General features: G+C 34.6%; 1 pseudogene; it reads right to left on the bottom strand.

Annotated features, from left to right (window-relative positions):
• Positions 1-352: 352 nt before the first annotated feature.
• On the bottom strand, positions 353-1451 carry LOC145031389 (NDR1/HIN1-like protein 1 pseudogene; annotated as a pseudogene).
• Between the last annotated feature and the right edge of the window lie 11861 nt (positions 1452-13312).

The raw sequence follows: 13312 nt of genomic DNA, 5'->3' as shown, positions 1-13312 counted from the left end.
CATATCTATGAATGTAAATTTCAAGTACATTCTAACACAAAACTTTTAATAAAATAAATATTTTGATATATTTGATACTCCATACCATTACCATCCCACATGGGGTGTCCATTAAACCTAATTAAACCAAACCCCACAAAAAGGCACACCACCAAATTCCTCATGGACCAACACTCCAAAAAATACAATACCTTTTTATTAATTTACATCCATTATTTTTCTATTTTCTAAATAGTCAATATATAGCAAATACAACTATACAACCACTTTACAACCTACTATATCATGCACACAAAACAAAGTTTCAAATAAAGAAAATGTAATTAGAATTAATCAAACAAATAACGAAAACTTATAATAAAAGATTGATTGATTAATTGTAAAAATATATAACATTTAAATTCATCATCATACATGATACAACATGTCAACAATGACAATTTGCCTTAACTTTCTCCATCTTTCCATTTCCATCTTTCCTTTTTTTTCCTTTTTCCTTTTCCTTTATTCTCATCCAGCGAAATTTACAAATTCATATTTCATCCATCCATCCACGTATGCTTCCAAAATTATATCTTTATATTAAAAATTGAAAGTGTGAATCGTGAAAAAAGAAACACAACCTAAAACGACGTCGTTCATCATGACATCATCATCAATCATCTTCTCCACTTCACACTTCACACATTCACACTGCATCTGTTCGCCAACTGGTACTTAATTCCGGTGCCGACGACAATCCCCGGAATCGCCGAATTCAACTTGTTCCCGAACGGAATATACGCCGGACAACTAACGTGGATGTGATACCTCCCGGAGATAAACCTCCCAACTCTCCATCTCACCCTTCCGTTGATCTTAATAATCAACGATATCTGACCATTGGATTGATCCTGAGTCAACGACGCGCCGTTGTACGGCGCCACCGGGACGTTGGTTCCGTACACAAACGGCGACCAGACGTTGTTGTCTTTATGGCCCTGGTACACCGGCTGGATGGCGGTGAAGTAAGTGATTTGCTGGTTTTTGTAAGACGCGAAGACGTCGAGTTTATCGTAGTAAACACCGATTCTGTCGTTGGGGTTATGGGAGGAGATGGTGACCTGAAAGTTGGAGGAGAGGAGGATAGGGGCGGAGACATTGAAGGAGTAGATGGTGGCGTCTTGGAGAGTGAATCTGGGTTTTCGGGGTTGAAGGATTGCCCATGTGATGAGGAAAGTGAGGAGGACGATGAAGGCGAGGATGAGGAATCCGGCGAAGAGTTTCCGGAAGAGTTTTTTGCTCTTGTTTTTGTGGTGGGTGCACTCTTTGACGGACATGGCGACGGCTGTCGGTGGTGGTGGTGGAGGAGGAGGAGGAGGAGGAGGGAGGTCGCTTTTTCAAGCAATCGTCGTCCACTGGTGTGGACAGGAGAGTGTTTTGAGTAGAGAAATGTAGAAAGTTCAAGAGAGTGATTAGGTTTTATGGAGTTCAGTGTGGGGTGTTAGGTTGTACGTACAAGTAGACAATGCAATGTATCATATATTCCTTTATGATTTTCTTTTTCATGTCTTTTCAATGTTATATTCTCAAAAAATTATTATTATTATTATTATTATTATTATGATCGTTGTTTTGCTATAAGAGGAAATAGTTAGAGAATTTTTTTTTAAACGGAAGGAATGAACTAAAACTAGCAAAAAAAAAAAAAAAAAAAAAAACTAATACAAAAGAAATTACAAAGTAAAGAAATCATAGTTTGGATTTTGAGTCGTCCTTTCCAACTAAAATTACAAACTTTAGATTTATTTCTAATCCAAAAATACAAAAAAATAAATAAATAAATAAAAATAAAAAATTATCATGAAAAATCATAGATTTTTTAGGCTTAACCGTCCCAAAGACCGAATTATTTTGATAATTCCAAATCACCCAAAAATTAGTAATGACAATTGCATCAAAACCGAAATAAGGAGTTTATCCAAGTGATCCAAGAGTCAATCATACAAGAATTAGGACAAATGATATCCTACCACCTACTAATAAGGGACCACACAACCTGTAACTTTGGGTAAGAAATAAAAAGATGGTTAGACGACTCCACCACCGACTCACAAACAAGACACATAATGAAAATCAACTCCAAACCACGTTGCGAAAGGCAATGACGAGTGGGGATACGATTCAACTTAATCCACCAAAGTAACACATTTAGCTTATTAGGAACCAAAGAATTTCATCCAGTCGCATACATAGAATTCAGGAGAGGCATATTATCAAGAAAGATCTCGCAGAAGAAACCATAAAAGTGTCATTCGTATCCAACTACCAGAAAAGATGGTCATTTGTGTCCGACCAAGAGCAAGAAGCTAACAATTCTCAAGATCAAACATTTGTTCCTCCTCTACGTAATCTACACAAAGCACACAAATGAGAATTCGGGCTAGACCTATCGGCAATGAGACAATCTCGATGCTTATACAAGGTGTAAATTCTGTGGAAATTAAGCTTAAGAGGAGTCGGCCCCAACCACAAGTCATGCCACAAACGGGTTCGATCACCTTTACCCACTTTAACTGAAAAATACCCAATCAAATCCATGCCAATCGAACGTAAATTAGAGATGGTCATGATAATAATACACCAAGGACCGGAACATCCAGAAGGAATCGAATATAAATCAAGATAAGCATTGTTACCATGAATTGCTTTAATGACTTGCACCCAAAGAACATCTCCGTCGGCAAAAAAAATCGCCACCTCCATTTAGCACGGATTGAAGGAGAAGAGACTACCAACTCCAAGACCTCTTTTATCTTTACTAGCCAAAACTTGATTCCAACTAACCTAAAACAATTGGCATTCACCAATATCAGCACCCAAAAAAAACTAGTTTGAATCCTCTTTAGAATCTTGAGTACCATTTCCAGAACCCTAAAGATAGACATAGAATCTTGAGTACCATTTCCAAGAAGAAATATGATTGGAATTTTCACTAATGGGACCCCCTAAATACACAAAAGGAGTCTGAGACGCAGCACAACCAATCAACCTAACAACCTCTTCGACTATAGCATACCCCACACCTACACCAATTAACATGTTTTTATGCAAGTTAAATTTTAAACTGGAGGCAAGCAAAAGCACCTTAACATCCGAATAATACGATGTGCGTTCTCAACCTCCTGGTCACACAATAAAATAATATCATTTGCATACAGAAAGTGCAAAAACTTTAGGTTTGAAAATCCTACATCAACCTCTTTAAAAGCAGCAACTCTCTCGGAAGTAAAACATTCTATTATTAAAATTGTTTTACGTTTTAAGTTTGAAAATCCTAAATCAACGCCTTTAAAAACATCAAGCCCTTTATAGTGTGAAATCTTTATTAGTGGGCATTTTAAAGAAAAATATTACATTCAGTGTTTGAAAATTATAATATTAATTTTTTTTATTAAAATTGTTTTACGTCTTGGTTTGTCTAAATTATTGATTCGAAACCACTTTTTTAAAAATTTGATTTTTTTTAATTGAGATGAAATCAGGATCCCATGGATCTCTTGGCTCGAAAGAAAAAAAAAGTAAAAAAAGAGAATCAAACCATCTCTTCAGATCATTTTTCAAATTCGATAAATATTGGTTGATCATATATTTCATTAGAGTTCTATGATTCACAGTATCATTTCCTATTTGATTCATTTGAATTCCATATTTGAAGTTGTGATCGAGTCTATTCATTAAAAAGAATCGATTCAATACATTTCTTATGTACCTATGGGTGTTATGTTGGATGTGAATCAGATTTCAGATCAATCTATATTGATTGGCTACCTCCAGTATGTTGTTGCTAGAAAACACCATTATTTTTTGTTTTGGTTCTTCCAAATCATTCCCGCAAGAGATCCGACCCCCTTTTTTTTTATCATTCGATAAAAATATTCATTCTCTTCATAAAAAAAATAGGAAGTATAACCAATAAAAGCAATAAAGACGTCGTTTTTCATTCATATCTGGAGTTGATTACCCATTTTATTGTTTTGGATCCAATCCATAAGAACCAATAGAAAAGATGAATCTCTTATGATATACGAGATCCGACTCGGTTATTGATAGAATAAATCTGTTAGTTCTTGAAATTTCTTTTCTGATTCAAAATCGTGATGTAACGTATATCCTCCCCTGTATATAATATCAAAATATGGATTTTAATCGACTTTAAAGTAAAACATTTTGTTTTATTTAATTTTTAATTAAAATATTTTATTATAAAGATAATGTCAATATTAATTTAGACAATATCAAAACATCAAATAATTACCGCAAAATATGAGTTTGAATGGATCCAATAAAAGAGTTTCTGATTTAGGATGAAACTATTCGAGTCAAATACATAAAGTGCTATTTTATTTTAGTAAAATTGAATATTATACATGTCACAATAAATATAATACGTTGTATATCTTTTATATAAAAGGAGTCCATAAAAGATAATTAACAACATACTTCTGTCAAGTTTTGCACATGTATATATGCTACTAAGAAATTAATGATTACGCACATGTTGGTTGAGTGGATATTGTGTTCGGTGGAATTAGAATGTATGTAGCGACGGATACGTAAATATTTTATATACGAAGTTGCGGTTGAATATGATCCAGGTGGCTTGAAGTGTGTGCCTGGATTACTGTCACAATAAAAAAAATAAAAAATTCTATATTAGATTGAATAAATTATTGATAAATTGATATTCTATATTGAATTAAATAATTACTCCAATGGGTTTATTTAAAGTGTTTATTTATTTCGATCAGCTGTAATGTATTTCTTTTGAGAGCAACTTAATAAAGATAGATATGAGTGACAATTTTCGATAATACTTGATATGATCATAAATGAGTTTGAATTGAGATTTTATAACCTATCAACACGTTTATTATATTAATCGTGTTTGGATTTATAAATAATTTTATGCGTTGATATTAGAACCTGTTTATTTTATTAAATAAGGGTTTAAAACATCCATTAAAACCGCAAAACTAAATTTCAACCTTGGAAAAGGACTTGTGCTTCTAAATTAGTTACATTAATCTTTAGTATAAACCATAAGGATCCAATTAAACCCGAATTTGAGAAGCTCTATAAATAAGGGGTTAAATCGACAAGATGGTGTGAAATTTACTACCATATAACTCTTAGAGCATTAGGTGTGAGAAACTAGATATTACATCATTTTGGTGTCACATCACATGTCACATCACCAATGATGTTATAACACAAACTGGAGAAATGATCATCTTGTTGTATCTTGTTATAACACCAACTTTTGTTTTTCCATTTTATAATTTTTATTTTTATTTTTTTTTTTTAATTTAGACAAATATTTTTTAAATATAACATAATAAATAAAACATAATGTTTAAAAATTATAAATAACATATAATAATTTTTAAAGATTAAAATTAGCATAGAGATAAAATTACACATAACATCCAAATTCAAAAAATAATAATAAATAACATCCAAATTCAAAAAAAAAAAAAAAAAAAAAAAAAAAAAAAAAAAAAAAAAAAAAAAAAACGCTATTCGTTATCGTTATTATTACCATAAAAGATATAATGGATTCAAGTCTTCTCGAAGTTGTATGTGTTTATTAGCTATCTGAATGTCAACAACCTGATGCAAATATTCTGCTGTTCCTGGTTGAAACTGAACGTGTCTGGGCTCCGTTAGGATATAGTGTGCAATATTTCGTCATTTATCTTCTACTACCATGTTATGCATTATGATACATGCATACATGATATATTGTAGACTTTCTAAATCCAATAGTCGTGTTGAATGTTCGACTATATGTCACTTCGCCTTCAGCACTCCAAAAGCACGTTCCACATCCTTACGTGTTCCTTCTTGTCTTGTTTTAAAAAAAATTGTCTCGTTCTTCAACCAGGTGGCGGAATGCCTTCACGAATGTGGAATACTGAGGATATATTTCATCTATAAGGTAATACCCATATTTGTATTTGTTTTCATTCACCGTGAAATGAGCATCTGGGGCCTTTCCATTCAAAAGATCGTCGAATATTGGCGACTAATCAAGAACGCTGACGTCGTTGTTGGAACCCACAACCCCAAAAAATACATGCCAAATCATTAATCTTAAGAAGCAACAGCCTCTAAAACCAATGAAGGTGATCCGTGATGACCACTTGCGTATTGTCCTTTCCATGCTACATGACAATTTTTCCATTTCCAGTGTGTGCAATCAATGTTTCGGATCATTCCAGTAAACCCATGGCGTTCTACATGCGTCGCATACAATTCTTGCAAATCATGCAACAAAGGTTTCCGCAAATACACGTCTCCAAATGTTTCAACAACACCCCTTGACAATGTATGCAAACTCTCCCTTCGGTTCTTTCAGACATTCTCATATAGTCGTCTATGGTGTTAGGTGACTCCCCCATAGCCATCAAACGAATGGCCGCAACATATTTCTGCAACGTTGTAAACCCTCGTCTACCTCTAGCATCATATCTTCATTGAAAAAATTCATATCTAAATATAAATTAACTACAGTTTAAAAATATATTGCATATGTTGTAAAATTAAAAAAACATGTAGTATATTTTTATTTATTTTGTATAAAAGTATAGTAAAGAAGCGATATTGGCTTTTCCAAGGTGTTGGCAATTCGTAAGAGCACATCCATTCTCAAACGAAATCTTCTTTTGAAGTCCTTCGCTACGTATACACAATTATCCGCAAAGTAATCACGATATAGATGTTCGTGTCCTTCCTCGCGATTTCTGTTTAACATCGCACGTCTTGTTAGTAGCGGGACTAAGCCTTGTTGTACCAGGTCAGTAGTGTAATAATAATACATTATACTGAAGAAAATATCATCATCTGAATCATCAGACGAGTCGAAATGGTCCATATTTTTTTTAAGATAACTAAAACTATGTAGAGAGGAGAAGAGAACTTGTGTGAAATTTTTTATAAAATGATAGGTATTTATAGGGTAAATGATTTTTTTTAATAGTTAATTTTTTTATAATGTTGCCATTTAAACGTTTGAAAACGTTTAAATTTTATGCGTTTCATCTAGTCGTGATGCCAACGAGCTTCAATCTCGACGCCAACCAGCTTCAATCTCCAAAATATAGTTAAAGAAATTAATTAAAAGTGATTCCTTAATTTGCATAATTAATAAGATTGGCCCTTCAACGTTCTAATTTTGATTAACTCCATGATGGCTTTCTAGTTAATATATCTAATCTCCGAATCTTTTAATTCAATATTCGGTGTTTAAATTCTTACAAATCAAATCCATATTCTACTTCAATAAATCCACTCACATAGTCACATGTCTTTCCTTAAGTCATAGTTTCAAAGTTTTTTACTTTTAACTACCACCTAACATTTAATTTAACTATTGAAATTAAGTAAATTTGAAATCTTAAATAATTTATTTTTATTTTATTTAATATTATTAGTTATCAATTTTATAGAATATTTTCTTAAGGTTAAAACTTCTATCTTAGGTTGTGGGTGGTACAAGTTTATTCATCAAACAAACTATAGGAGATTAAGATAAAACTTCAAAAATGGTCCTTGTGCTTTTCGAAAATATCAAGTATAGTCCCTAAGTTCAAAAAACCTCACGGATCGTCTCTGTAGTTTCAAAACTTTTAACATTTGGTCATTCCGGCTAACTCCGTTACCATTTAACCATTAAGTCAGGGGTATTTTGGTCATTTCACTACCCATGGACCATTATGAGGTTTTATATTACTTTTTTTCAAAATAAATAAAATTTAATATGCAAGGGGTCCTACATTTCTCTCTCTCTCTCTCTCTCTATATATATATATATATATATATATATATATATATATATATATATATATATATATATATATATATATATATATATATATATATATATATATATATATAACACATCACAATTCTTCAAGAACAGTGTCTTGATCGAGGCTATGGAGGGAATCAATAAGATGCACTCTCAGTGACGCCGAACCTTTTGCCAAGAAGGCCCTCAACCCGCCACCAAATCTCGATTGGTCTGATCCGAATCCATGCCAATGGACCCGTGCCGTTTGCTTAGATGAGAAGCAGGTAACCCGTATTCAAATCGGGCATCAAAATCTTCAAGGAACACTTCCTGCAAGCCTCTCGAATCTCACTCAACTTGAGCATTTGGAGCTCCAATGGAACAATATCTCGGGTCCTTTACCTAGCTTAAACGGGTTAAGCTCATTACAAGTGTTAATGCTTAGCAACAACTTGTTTACTTCGATTCCTGTTGATTTCTTCATTGGTATGTCTTCTCTACAATCTGTTGAAATCGATAACAACCCGTTTTCGAGTTTGGTCATACCCAAAAGCCTCAAAAGTGCTTCAGCTCTTCAGAACTTTTCCGCCATTTCTGCTAACAGCGTGTGTCTCCTTCTTCTTACTGATCCTATCATTGTAACGTGATTATTATAATGATCACGATTCTTCAGTGATTAAGACCCAAAAAAATGCGTGAAAGAATGTGAATCGTGTAAGGAATAATTAAAAGACCTAACAACATGTTTGGAACCGATGCAACCCATTGGAGTTCATAAGAAATCCATCAAAGGAATTGATAAATTTAGGAGAAATAAGGCGAAAAAAATTAGGGAACAATTGAGAGAAAAAGCCCTAAAAAACAAAATTGGGAGTTCTCCGTGACTCTCCACTCGTTATAAAAATGGAAATGATTGAGATGAAACTCAATGGTGGAGTATGGTGGTTCAGTGGCAGACAATGGAGGAAACAATTGAGTTTTCTGGTGGGGCTTCGTGACTGGAATGATGAAGGGAAAGGCGTAGTTTCTCCGATTGTGGTGGTGATTGTTTATGGTGTATCCCGATGATAGGAGGTGGGTTCTGCTATGACAATCATACAAGAGAGAGAGAGAGAGAGAGAGAGAGAATATTAAATATTTTTTTTAAATAAGACAAAACTTCATAAATGATCCCTGTGGTAGTGAAAAGACAGAAATACCCTTCACTTAACGGCCAAAAGCTAACAGTGTTAGCGAAAAGGACCATTTGTTAAAAGTTTTGAAACCACAGGACCATCCGTGATGTTTTTTTAACTTAGGAACTAACCTTGATATTTTTGAAAACCACATGAACCATTTTTGAAGTTTTGTCTTAAAAGTGTCATTATTAGCACCTTTTACCATTGCGGCATTGAGGTTGGTGGGTGTTAGAAAATGTGGCAGTTACTCCAATTCATAAAACAATCTAATTCATTGTTCTTGTGAACCTAGATTCAAACAAAATTCAACATCAATTCCTTATCACTTCCATAAAAAAAATCAAATATAAATCACAAATAAAACCAAGATGATGAATATGAGGTTGGTGTTGAGGTAGTATCATTGGTGGTCTAGACTCTAGAGGAAGAATCAATGTGGGGAAATGCACATGGAATGGGGAAGAATGGGTAGGGGTCTCTTGACCAAACGTTATTTTTTATCAGCTAGCTTTTCAGCTATCAATTAGTTTTTTATTTAAATGCTAGTTTTTAGCTATCAGTTAGTACGTCAAACATAGCCTTAAAAAATATTTATAAATATAAAAGTTAAATCAAAGAGGTAAATAGACTTTTCAAATTGACATTGACTAAATGAACTACCAAATTAGCTAAAAGGACGAAAATTTTAACTTGAAATGTAAGTGTACCAAAAAAAAAACACCAAATTGTAAAGACCATTTTTGAATATTTCTCTTAAAGTAATATAACTACGATCAATATAAAACTTTTTACCTTTTTAACTTCTCTTACGAAGAGAGATACTATGAGAAACAGATTAGTAACAAAAAGTCTGAAAAATGTCAACGAAGTTTTAGTATTAGATTAACAACAAAACTCAACACCATTTCTTTGGGTTTAGCGATGAATCAATGACAAAAAATTTCCTAATCAATAACACAATTTCTAACCATGTCAGGATTTTCTCGTAAGTAAATTTCACTCAAATATATTCCCAAAACTGTTTCTATTCTTTATTTAATTTCTCTTTAGAGTTTCTTTTACCCTTTAATTCTAGCCTAAAATGCTCCATTTATTTTTCTCTCTTTTCCAAAGTAATACTTTTTCTCTCAGGCTTTCTTCTTCGTATATTCATTCACCTCTTTCCATTTCTACATGACCATTCTCTATTGATATCTAGCTCCCGGTCACCACGATGGGTGCCACACAACACAAGATGTGTTTTGCATCTTTTAAATTCTCATAAAATCTAGTTCATATGAAATTGATATGAAGATTTTTTATTTTGTTTTTTACTTGACCATATTTAAAGAACATATGTAATGTAACATCCTAGAATTTAAATGTACACTTGTGTATATACATATATGAAATGAAATTAATAACTTAAAGATGATAATTTCATATATTATGGGTGTGCTTTAATGAGTTGTACATAGATCATGGAAGGAAGTACAAGGCAATGTTAGAACTCAAAAGTTAGTCTAAATTGTATTAGTAATGTTTATTAAAGTGTGATTATGCAATAGTATTTTTATTTGATTTCAAATACGGTGTGTGATGTGTAAATGAGTAGAAAGGAAAGCATTATATGATGGAGAAGGACATACCATGATGAATAAATATGTTTGATTGATGGGTGAAGCTTCGATAATGAAATATAGAGGGTTTTTTTTTGTAACAACGTAATTTTCAAAACAAAATTTTTATTTTTGTCACAACCATTTTCACATAAATTTTTTTCCAAAAACATCCAACAATAATTATCAAAACATATCGTATCCTAAGATCACAAGAATCAAATCCTTTCTCTAGTGTGTATGAATCACGCTGGCACCTTCCCACGGTCCTCACTAGTACCTGAAACACATAACACAACAACTGTAAGCATAAATGCTTAGTGAGTTCCCCAAAATACCACTTACACACACACACACACACCCTTCCAAGCCATGACCTTCCGGTCCATGTGTCTCAGGGGACTTCCGTCCCAACCCGGTAAACCTTTCGGTCCTACCCAATCAAAAACTCCCTGACTTTCCAGTCTACATCATAATGCCTTTCGACCCATAACATAATGCCTTCCGACCCATAACAAGCATAGCATACATAACACATACAAAACGGGTAACTAATCACATACATTGCATATAACTTATAGCATAACAGACCTTCCGGTCACACATAGGTACCCTTCCAGGTACAGTATAGTGAGAAGACTCACCTCGTAGGATGTCCTGGTACATCACCGACTCGGTAGAAATACGATGTAACCTCCGCCTAAATACATAAAGTAATACTCTCATAAGTATAACTCTCAGAACTAGACTCTACTCTCTCTAAGCACCCCTGGAAAGGTAAAAGACCATTTTACCCCTCCTTTGGCTCAAAGGCCCTCATTATTGACCAAACCCTAAAGGTCAACCAAAGTCAACGGTCAACTTTGACCCAACTCGGCGAGTGCACTTGGGCAACTCGGCGAGTCCACCTGTGTCCACTTTACTCTTTAGTCCCGTTTAACACGTCGAGTCCCTCCCTTTACTCGACGAGTCCTCAGGTAAGAATTGCAGAACTACCCCGACTCAACTCGCCGAGTCTCAAGAACAACTCGGCGAGTACATGCCATGCACAAACTCTATTGACCTCTTGAGGTCAGATCTGTTCCTCAAATCCATAGATCTGTCCTTCCCAAGCATATAAATTACGTAAAGTCCAGACCTTAACACTCATATATCATCTAGATGGTAACACTTGGAGATTTAAGCCCAAAATGGCATCCTAAGCTCATAACTCCCAAGATAACTCATAAAGCTCCAAGGGTTAATGTCTTTGGACCTCTTTGAGTCCAGATCCAAAGCATAAACTCGATAAGGGACCAATTGCTCCACATAAACATCCTCAAAGGTCGATAGAAAACCCTAACTCTAGGTATCAATACCAAAACTAAAGAAGTTCCGAATAAATACCTCAAGTTGAAGTCTCTGAACCCTGCAACCACTAGAACCACACCTTCTTCGGTCTCTTCTTACTCTTGATCTGTAACAACATAAATTTCCAAAAAAAAAATTCGCATTTTATAAAAACATAATTCATTTGTAATCATAAAAACATCATTGTTTGAAACTCAATTTATAACATATATCAATCCTAAGATCTCATAGCATAAAAATCTCGTGTGTGTACTGATCAAGCCGGCGCCTTCCCGCGATCCTCACTAGTACCTGAAACACATAACACAAAACACTGTAAGCACAAAGCTTAGTGAGTTCCCCAAAATACCACATTTAACACATATTAGCCACTCGAGGCTATAACTCTGTGCATCCGTGCACCCAAACTCTGTGAACCCTCAGGTTCTAACTCTGCAAGCATGCACAACATAAATTACATAGAAGAATGCAGTGCAACAAACAATATATATAAAACACCGTATCACATAACTCTATTTACCTACTCAAGGTAAAGTATAGTGAGAAGACTCACCTTGCGTATCTCGGTAACTCGTAAATCCCTAAAATCACTAGTGCTCGATCTCCCGAGCTATAGTCCTCCTATACACAAATATATCTCTAATTAACACTTTCCCAACTAGGGTTGACTAACTCTATCAAGTCAACACCTGTCAACTCTAGTCAATGGTCAACGGTCAACCCAACTCGCCGAGTCTGGCGTGGACTCGCCGAGTCCCTACGAGGACCCGATTCCTCTGAATCCCTTCCGACTCACCGAACCACTCACCCAACTCGGTTACCCAACCCCTGGTTTGAAAACACGAAACAACTCGCTCCAATTCGCTGAGTCTGCCAATGGACTCGGCGAGTGCATTCCATGCATAACCCCAAACGACCTTCTGAGGTCAGATCTGTTCCACTAGCTCATAGATCCAGTTTTTCCAAACTTATTTGTCACGTAAAGTTTATGTCTTGGCGCTCATATCACATCTATTGACTCATAAATGGTGTTTTAACCTCACACACAATGATCCCAAAGCAAAACCTCCATAGACTCATACAAAGCTTGGACAAAGAGGCACTCTGGACCTCCATGGGTCCAAATCCAGAACCTAACTCTCTTAAGGGACCATGGGAGCACTAGATATAGTCACAAAAGGGCTCAATAAGCCTAAATCAACATGAACATCACCTCAACAGAAAATGTTTCGAAAATAGTACCTCAAACGTGATGTTCTAGACCTCAGATCTTCAGGAAGTTAACCCTCTTACTTTGTCTTGGCTATAGCTTCCTTTCCCTTGCTAGACAACACCTCCAAGGTTGACAATGG

This window comes from Lactuca saligna, chromosome 2, assembly GCF_052625555.1.
Source record: "Lactuca saligna cultivar CGN05327 chromosome 2, ASM5262555v1, whole genome shotgun sequence".
Lineage (NCBI taxonomy): Eukaryota > Viridiplantae > Streptophyta > Magnoliopsida > Asterales > Asteraceae > Lactuca > Lactuca saligna.
Note: the sequence above shows the minus strand (reverse complement) of the source record. Positions and strands in the feature narration are given on the sequence as shown.